Genomic DNA, 11,553 nt, shown 5'->3' with positions numbered 1-11,553 from the left:
CCCCTTAGAGGAGGGGTAGGAGTTTTTCGGGTTAACGGGACAAACAGTTGCAGGGGGCCAGTATAGGGAAAGAAGAAGGGATTCAAGGTCTCGAAAGAACAGCAACAGCAAATGTTGGAAAGCTTGAAGGTCCTGATTTTATGGGCTTCCATGGTACAGTCACTGAAAAGGCAGAAGGTGTCTTTGAACGTGTATTAAGAGGATGGGAGCCTTCACTGAGGGGAAACTGGATGAGAAAAATGGAGCCGTGAAATTTGTTAATGCTGTGGACACTTTCATTGACCCGAGAACAATTCAGAGAGGCTGGATGCCTGGCAGGGATGGTGGCAGAAGAGGGAGGGTCCCAGCAGAAAGACACGTGCAGATACGGCTCAGGCACCAACACTAATCTTCCTTTGAAAATCCTGCGAGAACTTCCTAGGCCTCTTTGTCTTCACCTAGAAGTCAACGGCAATTCACTCAGGCAGCAAAATTCTACCAATGACAGACCTGGTGGTGATGAGAGGTGCACATTCTTGGGAAGGCTGTTGGGAAAGAGGAAGGAGAAAGGCTTTCAAATATTCACGCTCTGTGCTAAGCGTTAAGAAAGTGCCCCGATTAAATTAAGGGCAGAAGAGTTTTGATAGTGATCATCTTGGTCATCACACCCCTGCACCCCCTTTTCTAAGTGCTTTGGGGAGAGGGAGTTGCGGATGCCCCCTAGAAGGTAATGGAGAGTTACTTCCTGGACTAGGAATTTTCCTAGTTTCTGCCCTAACAACTATTTTCTTTAGTAGGAAAAACCAACTCTTTCCTCTTCACAGTCATATTCCCAAATACATTATATAGTGGAGCTTGGGCTTTGGCCCGAGAACAGGTTATTTCAAGGACTGGCCCCACTACTTATGAGCTGTCTGTTCTTGAGCAAGTTAATTTACCTATCAAATCCTCACTTTCCCATCTGTGAGATGAGAATGATGGATAGTACTTGCTTCACACGGTCTGTGTGAGGATGCAATTAGATGAGGAGAGCCAGGATTGATGGAAGGCTTAAAATATTTCAGACACTCTTCTTTCAAAATGCTTTGCGAGCCTTCACTCATTTGACGTTTGATACGATGACCCTGTATGGCAGGTAACATTATTATGCCCACTTAACAGATGAGGAAGCTGAGGATCCAAGAAGTTAAATAAGTTTCCCGAAGCCACACAAGTATCAGACCTGGGATAAGACCCCAGAGCTTTGGGGGCGCCTGGGTGGCTCAGTCGTTAAGCGTCTGCCTTCGGCTCAGGTCATGATCCCAGAGTCCTGGGATCTAGCCCCGCATCAGGGTCCCTGCTCCGCGGGGAAGCCTGCTTCTCCCTCTCCCACTCCCCCTGTTGTGTTCCCTCTCTCGCCGTGTCTCTCTCTGTCAAATAAATAAGTAAAATCTTAAAAAAAAAAAAAAAAAGACCCCAGAGCTTTGGACTGCAAAGGTCACACTGTTTGGCTACCATGTTATACTGACTCTCAATGAGTATAAAGTATTTGGGCACATGTTCTGGAAGATATGATCACAGAATAAAGATGAGCCAGCTTTTAGAGAGCCTGGCTTTGTACTCGAGCCCCAAGTCCAGCATACTCCTTAGTATTAGAATTTCGAAAACTTCATCTTACCTTGATGACCCCCCCCCTTTCTTTTTTGACACTTTAACTGATAGTCACTTCCTCACAAATCCTAGTTGCTATATGCAGGTAAAATATTTACTCTTTCCGTGATCTGGAGGGATCTGAGGAGTGGTATACCTTTCCATTACTGTTTTAAAACAATTTCATTCCGACCTATGGAAAATAGAAGTCGGCATATCAGGCCCTCACAAAAACTTTGCCCTGCTGTGTTTTCACCACGTTTTTTGAAAACATTCCCCCAGCTCAAACAAATAAAAGATGTCATTTTCCATGGTGTAACCAACACATACCTGGATGTTTCTTGGGGGTGCATATTCATATCAGTACCCGTCCATTCTGGTTTTATCAGCTGTTGTCCTCAAAAGCGATCTCCAGATGTTGTAAACATTAGAATCTTGAGTTTTGATGGGCTGCCATTTTTGTTTTCCATTTTGAAAATTTCTGTCAAAGGTCCCAAGTGTGAGTGAGGCAGATTACCTTTTGTCCAAAACCTACCAACTTATTTCCATGCTGAAAAAAGCTGACATGTAGAAAGCTCAGCAAGGATGTCAGGTTTGCCCTCACATATCTATCATGGTTTGCAAAGCATGTGAGCTGGCTCTTGGCAAAACCCTGAGGAGGGGAACTTCTCCAGCTGTAGCTCTAGCCTGCCATCCCTCTCTTGAATTTGGCACTTAATGAATCGGTCTTTGGCTTGTTTGCATCTCAGAGTCAGGCTGGAATAAGCTTCATTCTCAATGTAGGGCTTTTCAGTTTTGTCTCTAGTATTTCCTTTGCAATAGAAATTTTATTAACATTCATAAATAAAGTTTTCCACATACTGTCATCTATCTCTCTTCCACCTAACTTATCCCAGATTTTCTGGGGATTGTCTGAAAATGATTCACATTGTTAGTGAACAATTTCCACATTGTTCTTCCTGGTCTCTAAACAGAACCCTGCCCTTGCTGAAGTCAATGAGAAAGACAGGAATTTGTCCTCTTTTGGTCTCGTTAAACAAACAAAACAAAGGAGCCATTAAACGATGTTTGCCATCCGTGGTGGTCAGATCTCTCCTCTTAGAAGGTTGTCACTGCTTAGGAAATGGTGCTGCACTTTCTAAGAGAAAATTAGCACCTTGCAATAAAAAAATTAAAAAAAAATAGCACCTTGCCTCAAGAAGTAGCAGGATGAATCTGGACCGCATGCCGAGAGCCATTTTGGGGGGATTAGATTGTCTGATGCCACTGGGTCACCTGGTCATTTAGTGGCTTTGGCTTGAAAATCAGATATATTTGTGCCGACCAGCCCTTTGCTTTCTGACATAAGCCTTGGTTTCAGGAAAGATGGAAGTCAGCATTGGGTGCAAGATGAATACGTATGAGGTATTACTGGGGGTGGGAAGGGGGGGGAGGTGTGAAATTGCCACCTGCACTCAAATAGCCCATACAAAATTGCCCCCAGTTAAGAAAGACTGCATCAAGGGGATGATGAGACAGGCCTGGAGAGGTCAAGCAGCTTTCTTAAGGTCTCTAGGCTGGTAAATAGCAGAACTGGGACTACAGCGCTCTCCTGAGTACAAAGTGTTCGTCTCCTACCCGAAGCGAGGACTGCATGCAACCATCCTCTTCTCTCTTTTCCGTCTGAATCGTATGTCTCCTGGGCATTTGCTTAGTGTCCTGTACGCACACCTGCATGCACCCAGGTCCAGCAGATATCCGTTACTATTTCAAAGCATATATATATATATATATATATATATAGGGAGAGAGAGAGAGAGAGAGAGAACGCTCTCACATTTGCATGACATCCTTGCTCAGGGACCATGCTAATCTCTGAATTGTTCCGATGTTAGTATATGCACCGTGGAAGCAAGCACTGTTTCAAAGCACTCATAAAGTAACTTTGCATTGCTTCTTAGACACCATCAGATGGGAAAGGTGGAAAATGAAATTAACACTTGTGTCATTACAGTAGCTGTCCCTGAGCCAATAGGTACGTTTAAGTGGGGTATTGTGGTCACAAATATGAGTTCAAACTTGGAGTCCCCATTGCAGGCAACCCCTCATTTCCTAGCGGGGCTTGGCTTATCACTGCCCAGGCTCTATCTCTGGTTTGGCCTCATAGACCATCCCAGTCTCCAAGGGAGAAATTAAACAATGCAAAAAGGCTTCTTACCCATGCGCTGTTGTGAAACAGAAATGACACGTAGAGCCTGGACTAGCCAATTCCATCTTCTGTTTTCCTTCCCATCCTGTAGTCATTATCAAAACCTCCAAACTCCGGAGCTTCAGCCTCTTCTTGTCTGAAACAATTAAGCCTCCAGGAAGATGTGGGAATGCTAATAGATTTAATGTTGTGTTTCATTCACTCCTGACTGTTGACATCGACTCTTCATGCTCAGCAACATTTTCTTCATTACTTCATAAACACATGAATATTTATTACTGTGGGGGAAAACATGCTACTGTTCACAATGACTGCAGCTGAAAAAATGGTAATAAACATGAGCAATTAACAGGACTTAGGAGAGGAAGCCATTCAGGGATGGTAAACCAGGGTCTGTGGAATGTTACAACCAATGTCATCCGAAGACCAGCTAAAAATGTGAGAGACGTGCAAGAGGACGTTGTGTTGGCAGAAAATAACCAAGGGGAGTTTTAGATTATAGTGTGTAATTAGTGTGTAATTAGCATTTGCATAAATATTCATACTAGCGTATTTTGTGGATCGTAGTAGCATGGATCCAAAACACACTCGGGCACACACACACACACACACACACACACACAGCTAAATAGACTAAAAAAAAGTATATTTGTGTCCTCATCATTTAAGATCTGCCTCCACACTCATCTCCTTGGCTCAATCTTCCCTATTTCCCCTACAAAAAGCAGCTGTTTGTTCTCTCAGACCTGGACGACTCTCCTCTGTATATAAATCTATTACTCCTCTTGACTCCAGACCCCTCCAGACCCTCGGTTTAGCTGGTTATTTCTTCCACAATGCCTGGTGAATGCGTGTATGTAGTAGACAGTCAATACATGATGGCTGGGGGCGCCTGGGTGGCTCAGTCGGTTAGTCATCTGCTTTCAGCTCAGGTCATGATCCCAGGGTCCTGGGGTCGAGTCCCGCGTGAGGCCCCCTGCTCAGTGGGGAGCCTGCTTCTCCCTCTCCTCCCCATTCATGCTCTCTGTCACTATTTCTGTCTCTTTCTCTCTCAAATAAATAAATACAATCTTAAAAAAAAATACATGATGGCTTAATGAACAAAGATTGGTCAGGGGAAGAATTACACGGTTCGGGGTTCTTTAACTAACTGGTAACCTGAACCAGGCGCTGGCTGTGTTAGGCACTGAAGAACATCTCAGAGAAGGTTTGGCCTTTTCTTCCTGGTGGTCTGAGGTGATGGATGGGACCACCTGATTGCAGTAGATTGATTCAATTAGTCAGTCAGCCAGCACGTCCTTTCCTCAGTTCTCCCATGTGCCAGACATTTGCCAGACCTCTGAGGGCACAAGTAGAGACGTTAACAGGCATTACTCTGTGGTGTCATTAACCTTGTGCTTGATGTATGTTCAGGATTTTTAGAAAACAGAAGAAGGGATTCTTACTCAACCTGGCGGTCAGTCAAGACTCCCCAGGTCGTGTGAGCTGAGTCTTGAAGGGCAAGTGGGCGTTCCTGGGGTGGGCATTTGAGGCAAAGTTCAGCATGAGCAAGTTTTGGAGATGGACGGAGAGCCGTGATGGGGTGTGGCCAGTGGTTGGCATGGCTGGTGCAGGGGTGGCATTAGGGCCTAGGGGCCACTGGGGAGGGAAGGGCAGTGTCCATCGGAGGAGTCATGCGGGTTTAGGTGGCCTGAACTGAGGCTGTTCGAGGGGTCAGGGAAGAGGAGATGGCAGGGGCAAACCTTAGGGACTCAGAGTGTGAACTTCAGCGGCTGAGGCCAAGGGATGGGCTCACCCCTGACCCGATTCTCCGGAATCTTCAAGGACGGAGTGCAGATGCCTTAGCATGTGTCCATCTGTAAGTGGAGTGCAAGCTCAGGGCCGAGGGGTGCTCAGGATGCAGTCTCCTTCAGGGTTAGACCTCTCACATGGTCCCCATCAAAGAGGAAGTAGCAACGGCACTTGGTTATTTGTGTGGAAGGTCACAGGTGCTTTGAATTATACATATCGGGATGTCAACATCATCTTTTTAAGGAGCTTACTCTTTTTCTCTTGGACTTGTTCTTTGATTTCAAAGTCAACTCTGTCTAATTGGTTGCTAAGATTGTCCTTAGCATTCAGTTAGGGTTGAAACATTACATTTTACTATCCAAATAATTGGTGAGTTAAAAAATACTTCCAACAGTTTATGACTCATACTTTTCAGCTCATAGATGAGGAAAAACCAAAGGTGGGTGACTGTGAAGGCCTGTGATTTCGGTACAGGCTGAAGTTCCAGTGAGTTCTAAATGTGATTTCTGGCCTGTTAGGAAGGCCCTGACACTCCCAAGTCATTCCAGACTTGCTGGCTGTGCCTGAAATTAATTAGAGCCACATCCACTGGATTCAGGGATTACTTGCAGTGATATAAAGCATTTTAAGTTCCTATCAATCATACAGTTTATGTGTTTGAATGATCTGAGAGTATAGGTTTCGACTGGCAGGAGTCGAGGTTGAGAATAAGGGTTACAGGATGAAGGGCGACGCACAAGATTTCCCTGTTTTGCAATTTTATCAGATTGATTCAGTTTGGTTTAACTTGACAAATATTTATGCGAGATGGGGTGCAGTGCCGTATCCTCAGGCCATCAAAGATGGACCTCACATGCTCCTTGCCCTCGGTGAAGTTTCTGGCCTTGCGGGACACTAAGATGAGTAACAAGTAACGGAGATGAGCTTATCACGTGATAAGACCAGCTGCTAAAGGGGCGCAGAGGGTGGAGAGTGAGTAGGTATGTGTGTTCAGGTAAGAGAGCTCATGACTTGGGGAGATGGGGAACTCAGGCCACATGGTGCGTTCACGGAGCAAGAAGGCTGCATTGACAACAGCTCAGCCAATATAGAAATGGGACCTTTGGCAGGTTATGCGGACCTCAGATTTGGCTTGCTCATCTGCAAATTAGGGATGACGAAGTTTCCCCTTCTCGCTCAGAGGTTTGTTATGAAGGTCAAACGAATTACCTAATGTTAAAGAACTTAAAATTCATCAAGGGTGTATTTCAGTATTTAATCGTTAGCAGAATCCGAATTGGAACCCAGGTTATTTGATTTAACCCCGGAGTCAGTAAGCCTTGGAGCCTTTCTGAAACTTTTTCTTTTTTTTCCTTTTCGTGGGACTTTGCTTCATCGGAGAACTCTTTATGGTTGCTGTAGGCAGCTGCGTGTGTCTCTTGATTCCCAGAGGAGGGTGGAACAAGGACAAGGGAGATGATGACACTGGCAAGTGTGGGTGAAGAATTCTAAACGCTGTGAGTCAAATACAATTCCCGGGACTCTGAAGATGCGTGGAACCTCTCGAAAGACCGCCTTACACTCTGCGTTGTAAATTGCACAGTGCGCTCCGTGGGCCTGCTCTCACGTGGCCAGTCCCATCCTAGGACTGGAGACGCTGAGAACACTCAGGAGGACTTCTTAGGGGATGGGTCTTTCAGGCCCTGCCTTCATGGGGTCTGACATTGCAGGATTTAAGTGGTCATGAAATGAGGGACCTAAGCATTGACTCTATTCAGGGAATCCATCATGGGAAGCCTCCCCGGTAAGGCTATGGTTTGAGCAACTTGGAAAGCTGATGGAAATAGGCCAATCAGGCTATCCGAGTGTTTCGAACAGTTTTCCATTTGTTCTGCTTCAGATCAGTTATTGATGATTTTTGTGGCGACTGAAAATTGACAGGTGTCAGGGAAGGCTCCATGATTTTCCCTTGTCCCAGAAATCACAGGAAAGAAACATATGTGTCGACTGTGTCGATGGTTTCATATCTAAGTTATGGCCCCTGTCCAACTAGATTCTTGTCCTGATTTCAAGCAGCAAGCATTCGGATAACAAGGGCTCCTTTCTGAGCAGGTCCCACGTTTTGTTAGAGACCACTAGGAGGTGTGGGAGGCACAAACAGATTCCTGTTTAACTTCTTCAACCTCTCTATTGTGGGAACATGAGAAAACGAGATCTGACGACCTGCAACTACTCACTGAGGAGAAAAGAGCCACCACAGAAACAAACCCACACCTCACATCCCCTCTGAAAAGCTTCCTGCGGCAAAGCCAGCCCGAAGCTTACAAGCCGGGGTCGGGGCCGAGAGGGAAACTTCCCTCCCCCTCTTTGGGTTGGTTGGTAGTAGCCTGCTAAAACCCTGGCTCCTTTTATCATTCCTTCCTTTTATAGTTTCTTCAGGAAAGCCCCGGGCCTCTGAGGCTGCCTTCCACCCCCGTCGGAGATTTTAAATGTGAGGACAGGAAATGTTTGCTCGGCTTCGTCATTTTATGACACGGTTGCCCACTCCTCCTCCCACACACCCTCATTGGGTGCCTCCTGAAAAGTTCTGCCAACGTGAAGCCACTGTCTTTTAATGTGGCTTTGGCTGAACTTGTACTCTAGGAAGTGGGTGTGGCAGGGCACCCCTGTCTCCGCGAGGCCAGCCACTTCTGAGAGCTGAGCTCATCCACACAGGCACTGGGAGGCCCGAGGGCACCAGGCTGTCTCTGCAGGGCAGGTGGCCGCTCCTAAGACCAACGCTGTACTTTTGGCCATAACCACTACCTGCCTCTTGAAAGACGGGCGTCCCGAGAGACAGTGATCATACGCTGGTGATGGGCGTGGTATTTGCCAGATGATTATCTAGAAAATGACAGAATGTTTGGAAGGAAATATATATATATATATAGAGAGAGAGAGAGAGAGAGAGCAAGGAATGGGATTGTTCATAGCCCACAAGCCATTTGGCCACTGATGAGAGGTGAAGCTCAGCTCTCCTTTCTACCAAATTTTATCCCATGGGCTGCATTTGGTAGCTAGTGCATTTTCACTGTTGAGAATGTCTAGAGCAATTGTGAAAATGTAACGGGCTCTGCCATCCTGTTAAAACGCCACTAAGAAGTTCTGTGCAGTAGGTAAGTGGGGCCTCCCCTGCTACTTTTCAGTGGAGGAAACAGAGTTGGAGGAGTTTAGGTGCTGCCTGGAGCCAGACAGCAAATTAAGGGGAGACACGTTCTAAAACTTGAGCCTCAGGTGTGGAGTCTCTGGTGTGCCTCTGGGCCACCGTTAGGACCCTTCCCTGACCCAGGCTTGTCAAGGCCACGCACTAGAAACGCATAAGAGACTCAGATTAGTGGGAGACCCACCTGGGTTACATCATCACAGGATGTGATTCTCATTTTGTCGTCAGCCCTTCATGGAAACGCAGCCAAGCACTATCTTCCCAAAATAACCCTCAGCACCACCAGAAGCCTGAGCCTTCTGCAGGAGGCAGGGCAATGTGAAGGCAGTCAGGTCTCCCTCAGGTTGTCTAGGTGGCAGTAGAGAGAGAATTATCAATGACCAGATTTCTCTCATGTCTTTACCATTTCTCTGGGCGGGCAGGCAGGCTGTAGAACAACTTTAGAAGAAATTTAAAATCCAGTTTCTAACCTGTGATTCTGTGGAGGTATTTTTCCTAATGTGAAAGCAGCTTGGCACTGTTTCAGATGAGGGAAATAATAGCGTGGAGAACACGCATTTTCATGTGACTTTTCTGTAAAAACATCAAAGTGAAGAAAACCCCGTTAAGTCATTACTCATTACCTCTACAAGCCACAAATTACCTTCTCAGCTTTTCAGGCTATGGGCATCTGTCTGCCTTTTCCTCCCCCCCCCCCCCCGCCCCATGTGCTCAGCATTGCCGTCTGGAAGCTATGCTGTTGGTACGTTAGATTTATGTGTATTTTAAAGGCACTGAGTCTACCTCACATTAACCTTCTTTGCTTTCAGGGTCAACCTACTGTAAAGTGACTTTCCTTTCGTGCTAATCTGTCCACATGAGGACTCCATGTTTTCAGGGCTGGGAGAACTGTGGAACAAGGTGTTCTTATTGGTGCCCTGCAGGCACCCTTGTGGGATTTCCAGCCCCATAAAAGGTCACTGAAATGCCTTTTCCTGGCTAGTTTCTTATCCTGTGGGGCCCTCACCTATAAACCAGAGCTAAACATGGAATGTGTTACAGTCAAAAACCATGCCACTTTCAAGTCAGCCCACACGGTGTGCAAGAAGTATCTGGCTAGAGGCGATTTTTCTTTTGTATGCTTAACGAAGCCATTCTTCCATTCCTGCCCCCCCCTTTGTGATTCTAAGGAAAAACATCGAAGTAATATCTACATAGAGTATTGTAATGGGAGAAATATGCATTGTGTGTTGGGGGGGGGTACTGGAGACAGACATAGAGAGACAGAGAATGAACGTGTATGCATCTCTGTGTCTCCCTGTCTTCTCCATGAGTGCTGGCTGTTGCCCAGGCCCAGATGTATGTATTGAACCCTCTTCTCTCCCCACCTTGCCCTATCTCTCTATAAATCCTCAAATGCCTTTGGAGATTGGAAGGATGGGAGGTGCTATCTTGCAGAGTAGATTTCTGGAAAAGTGATAAATTCCTTTCAGAATGTAGTGAAGGAGATCCAGTATAGTTTAATCACTTGCCCAAGATCACACTGGATAGTGATTTTATGAGAATTCCAATCTTAGCTCCCAGAGCTAATAGAGCAAATACCCTTTCTCTTCCTCAGGACCAGGGTAACAGATACTCAGGATCCAGGTGGTCAGTCATATACACAAAAGCTTCTCAAACAGAAACATGGACCAAGTCGGCCTTTTCAAGCATTGTTCCAGGTCAGGAGGCCAACAGGCTGACCAGTTGTTTTGAGTGGATACAGATAATGACAACATATTGTCCCCTGTGTTCTGTGAGCCTCCAATCTATCTGGGGAGACAGAGCTCTAAAGCCTCTTACAGAACACAGAAAGCAACACGTGCTCCCACATCGAGTGTGGTCTACCTTGTGCAGCAGTCGACTTGCCAAGATGAGACTTGCATGGTAAGTACTCCTATTTGGAACACTGACAAGAATCTGGAAGAAAAAAGTAAAGCCCATCAAGAGTCAATAAAGTTGTCCAAAAGCCCATGCTAGAAAAATGGGGAGCCCCATCGATCCTTATTGGGAATCTTAGCTTAGACATGGTGCTTCTAATGTGGGTCAGAGAGGTTCCCATCACTCTGGGAATGTCGAGGCTTTTGATTCAGAAGAACTGGTTTTGAGATTAGGTGTTACTACTTGCTGGCTGTGTGATCTTGGGCAGTCACTGACTTCTCTGAGTTACCATCACTTCACCTAACAGGAAGAGTCATATCTACCCAACAAGGACATCGAGGATTGACAGAGATATTGCATGGGAGAGCACAGATGACAACACTGGATACCAGCACAAGGGGCTCTCATGAACATTCCATTACCTAGTTACAGTGGACTCGAAGCACCATTAGATGGGAGGCAGGATGAATAACCGCGGAGGAAGACATGTTGAAGAGAGCAAGGAATTCTCTTAGGTGACCACAAGCCGAAAGGGTTGCTTACCACAGATCATCAGCTGTCAGGATAAATGTCCAAGCCTGACTCAGCATGAGGATATCATTATATCAGGCCAATCTGTCCAGAGTTATCGAGAATGAGTTTATCCCAGCCAGTCCTGAATAGCTGAGAATCTGGCATCACAGAATGATTTATCTTTTTTTTTTTGTATTGAATTGTAACAATTATAAGAACAACAACTAGCTCAGCTAATACTGCACGTGTTGCTATACTCCAGATATTATTTGATTATTAACTCTTTTAATCCTCACACCAGCTCACTGAGGAAGGCACCATCCCTATCTCACAGATGGTAAAGCAAAGGTAACTCTCTCAAAGTCACATGCTA

General features: G+C 45.9%; 1 non-coding gene across 1 annotated transcript; it reads right to left on the bottom strand.

Moving 5' to 3' along the window:
* Positions 1-3,402: 3,402 nt before the first annotated feature.
* LOC114213713 (U6 spliceosomal RNA) lies at positions 3,403-3,506 on the bottom strand. Its single transcript, XR_003610255.1, has one exon. It is a non-coding gene; the product is annotated as a U6 spliceosomal RNA (small nuclear RNA).
* Positions 3,507-11,553: the final 8,047 nt, after the last annotated feature.

The sequence above is a fragment of the Eumetopias jubatus genome, unplaced genomic scaffold, assembly GCF_037043125.1.
Source record: "Eumetopias jubatus isolate StellerSeaLion01/CBP00866 unplaced genomic scaffold, mEumJub1_p1.0 scaffold_14, whole genome shotgun sequence".
Lineage (NCBI taxonomy): Eukaryota > Metazoa > Chordata > Mammalia > Carnivora > Otariidae > Eumetopias > Eumetopias jubatus.
Note: the sequence above shows the minus strand (reverse complement) of the source record. Positions and strands in the feature narration are given on the sequence as shown.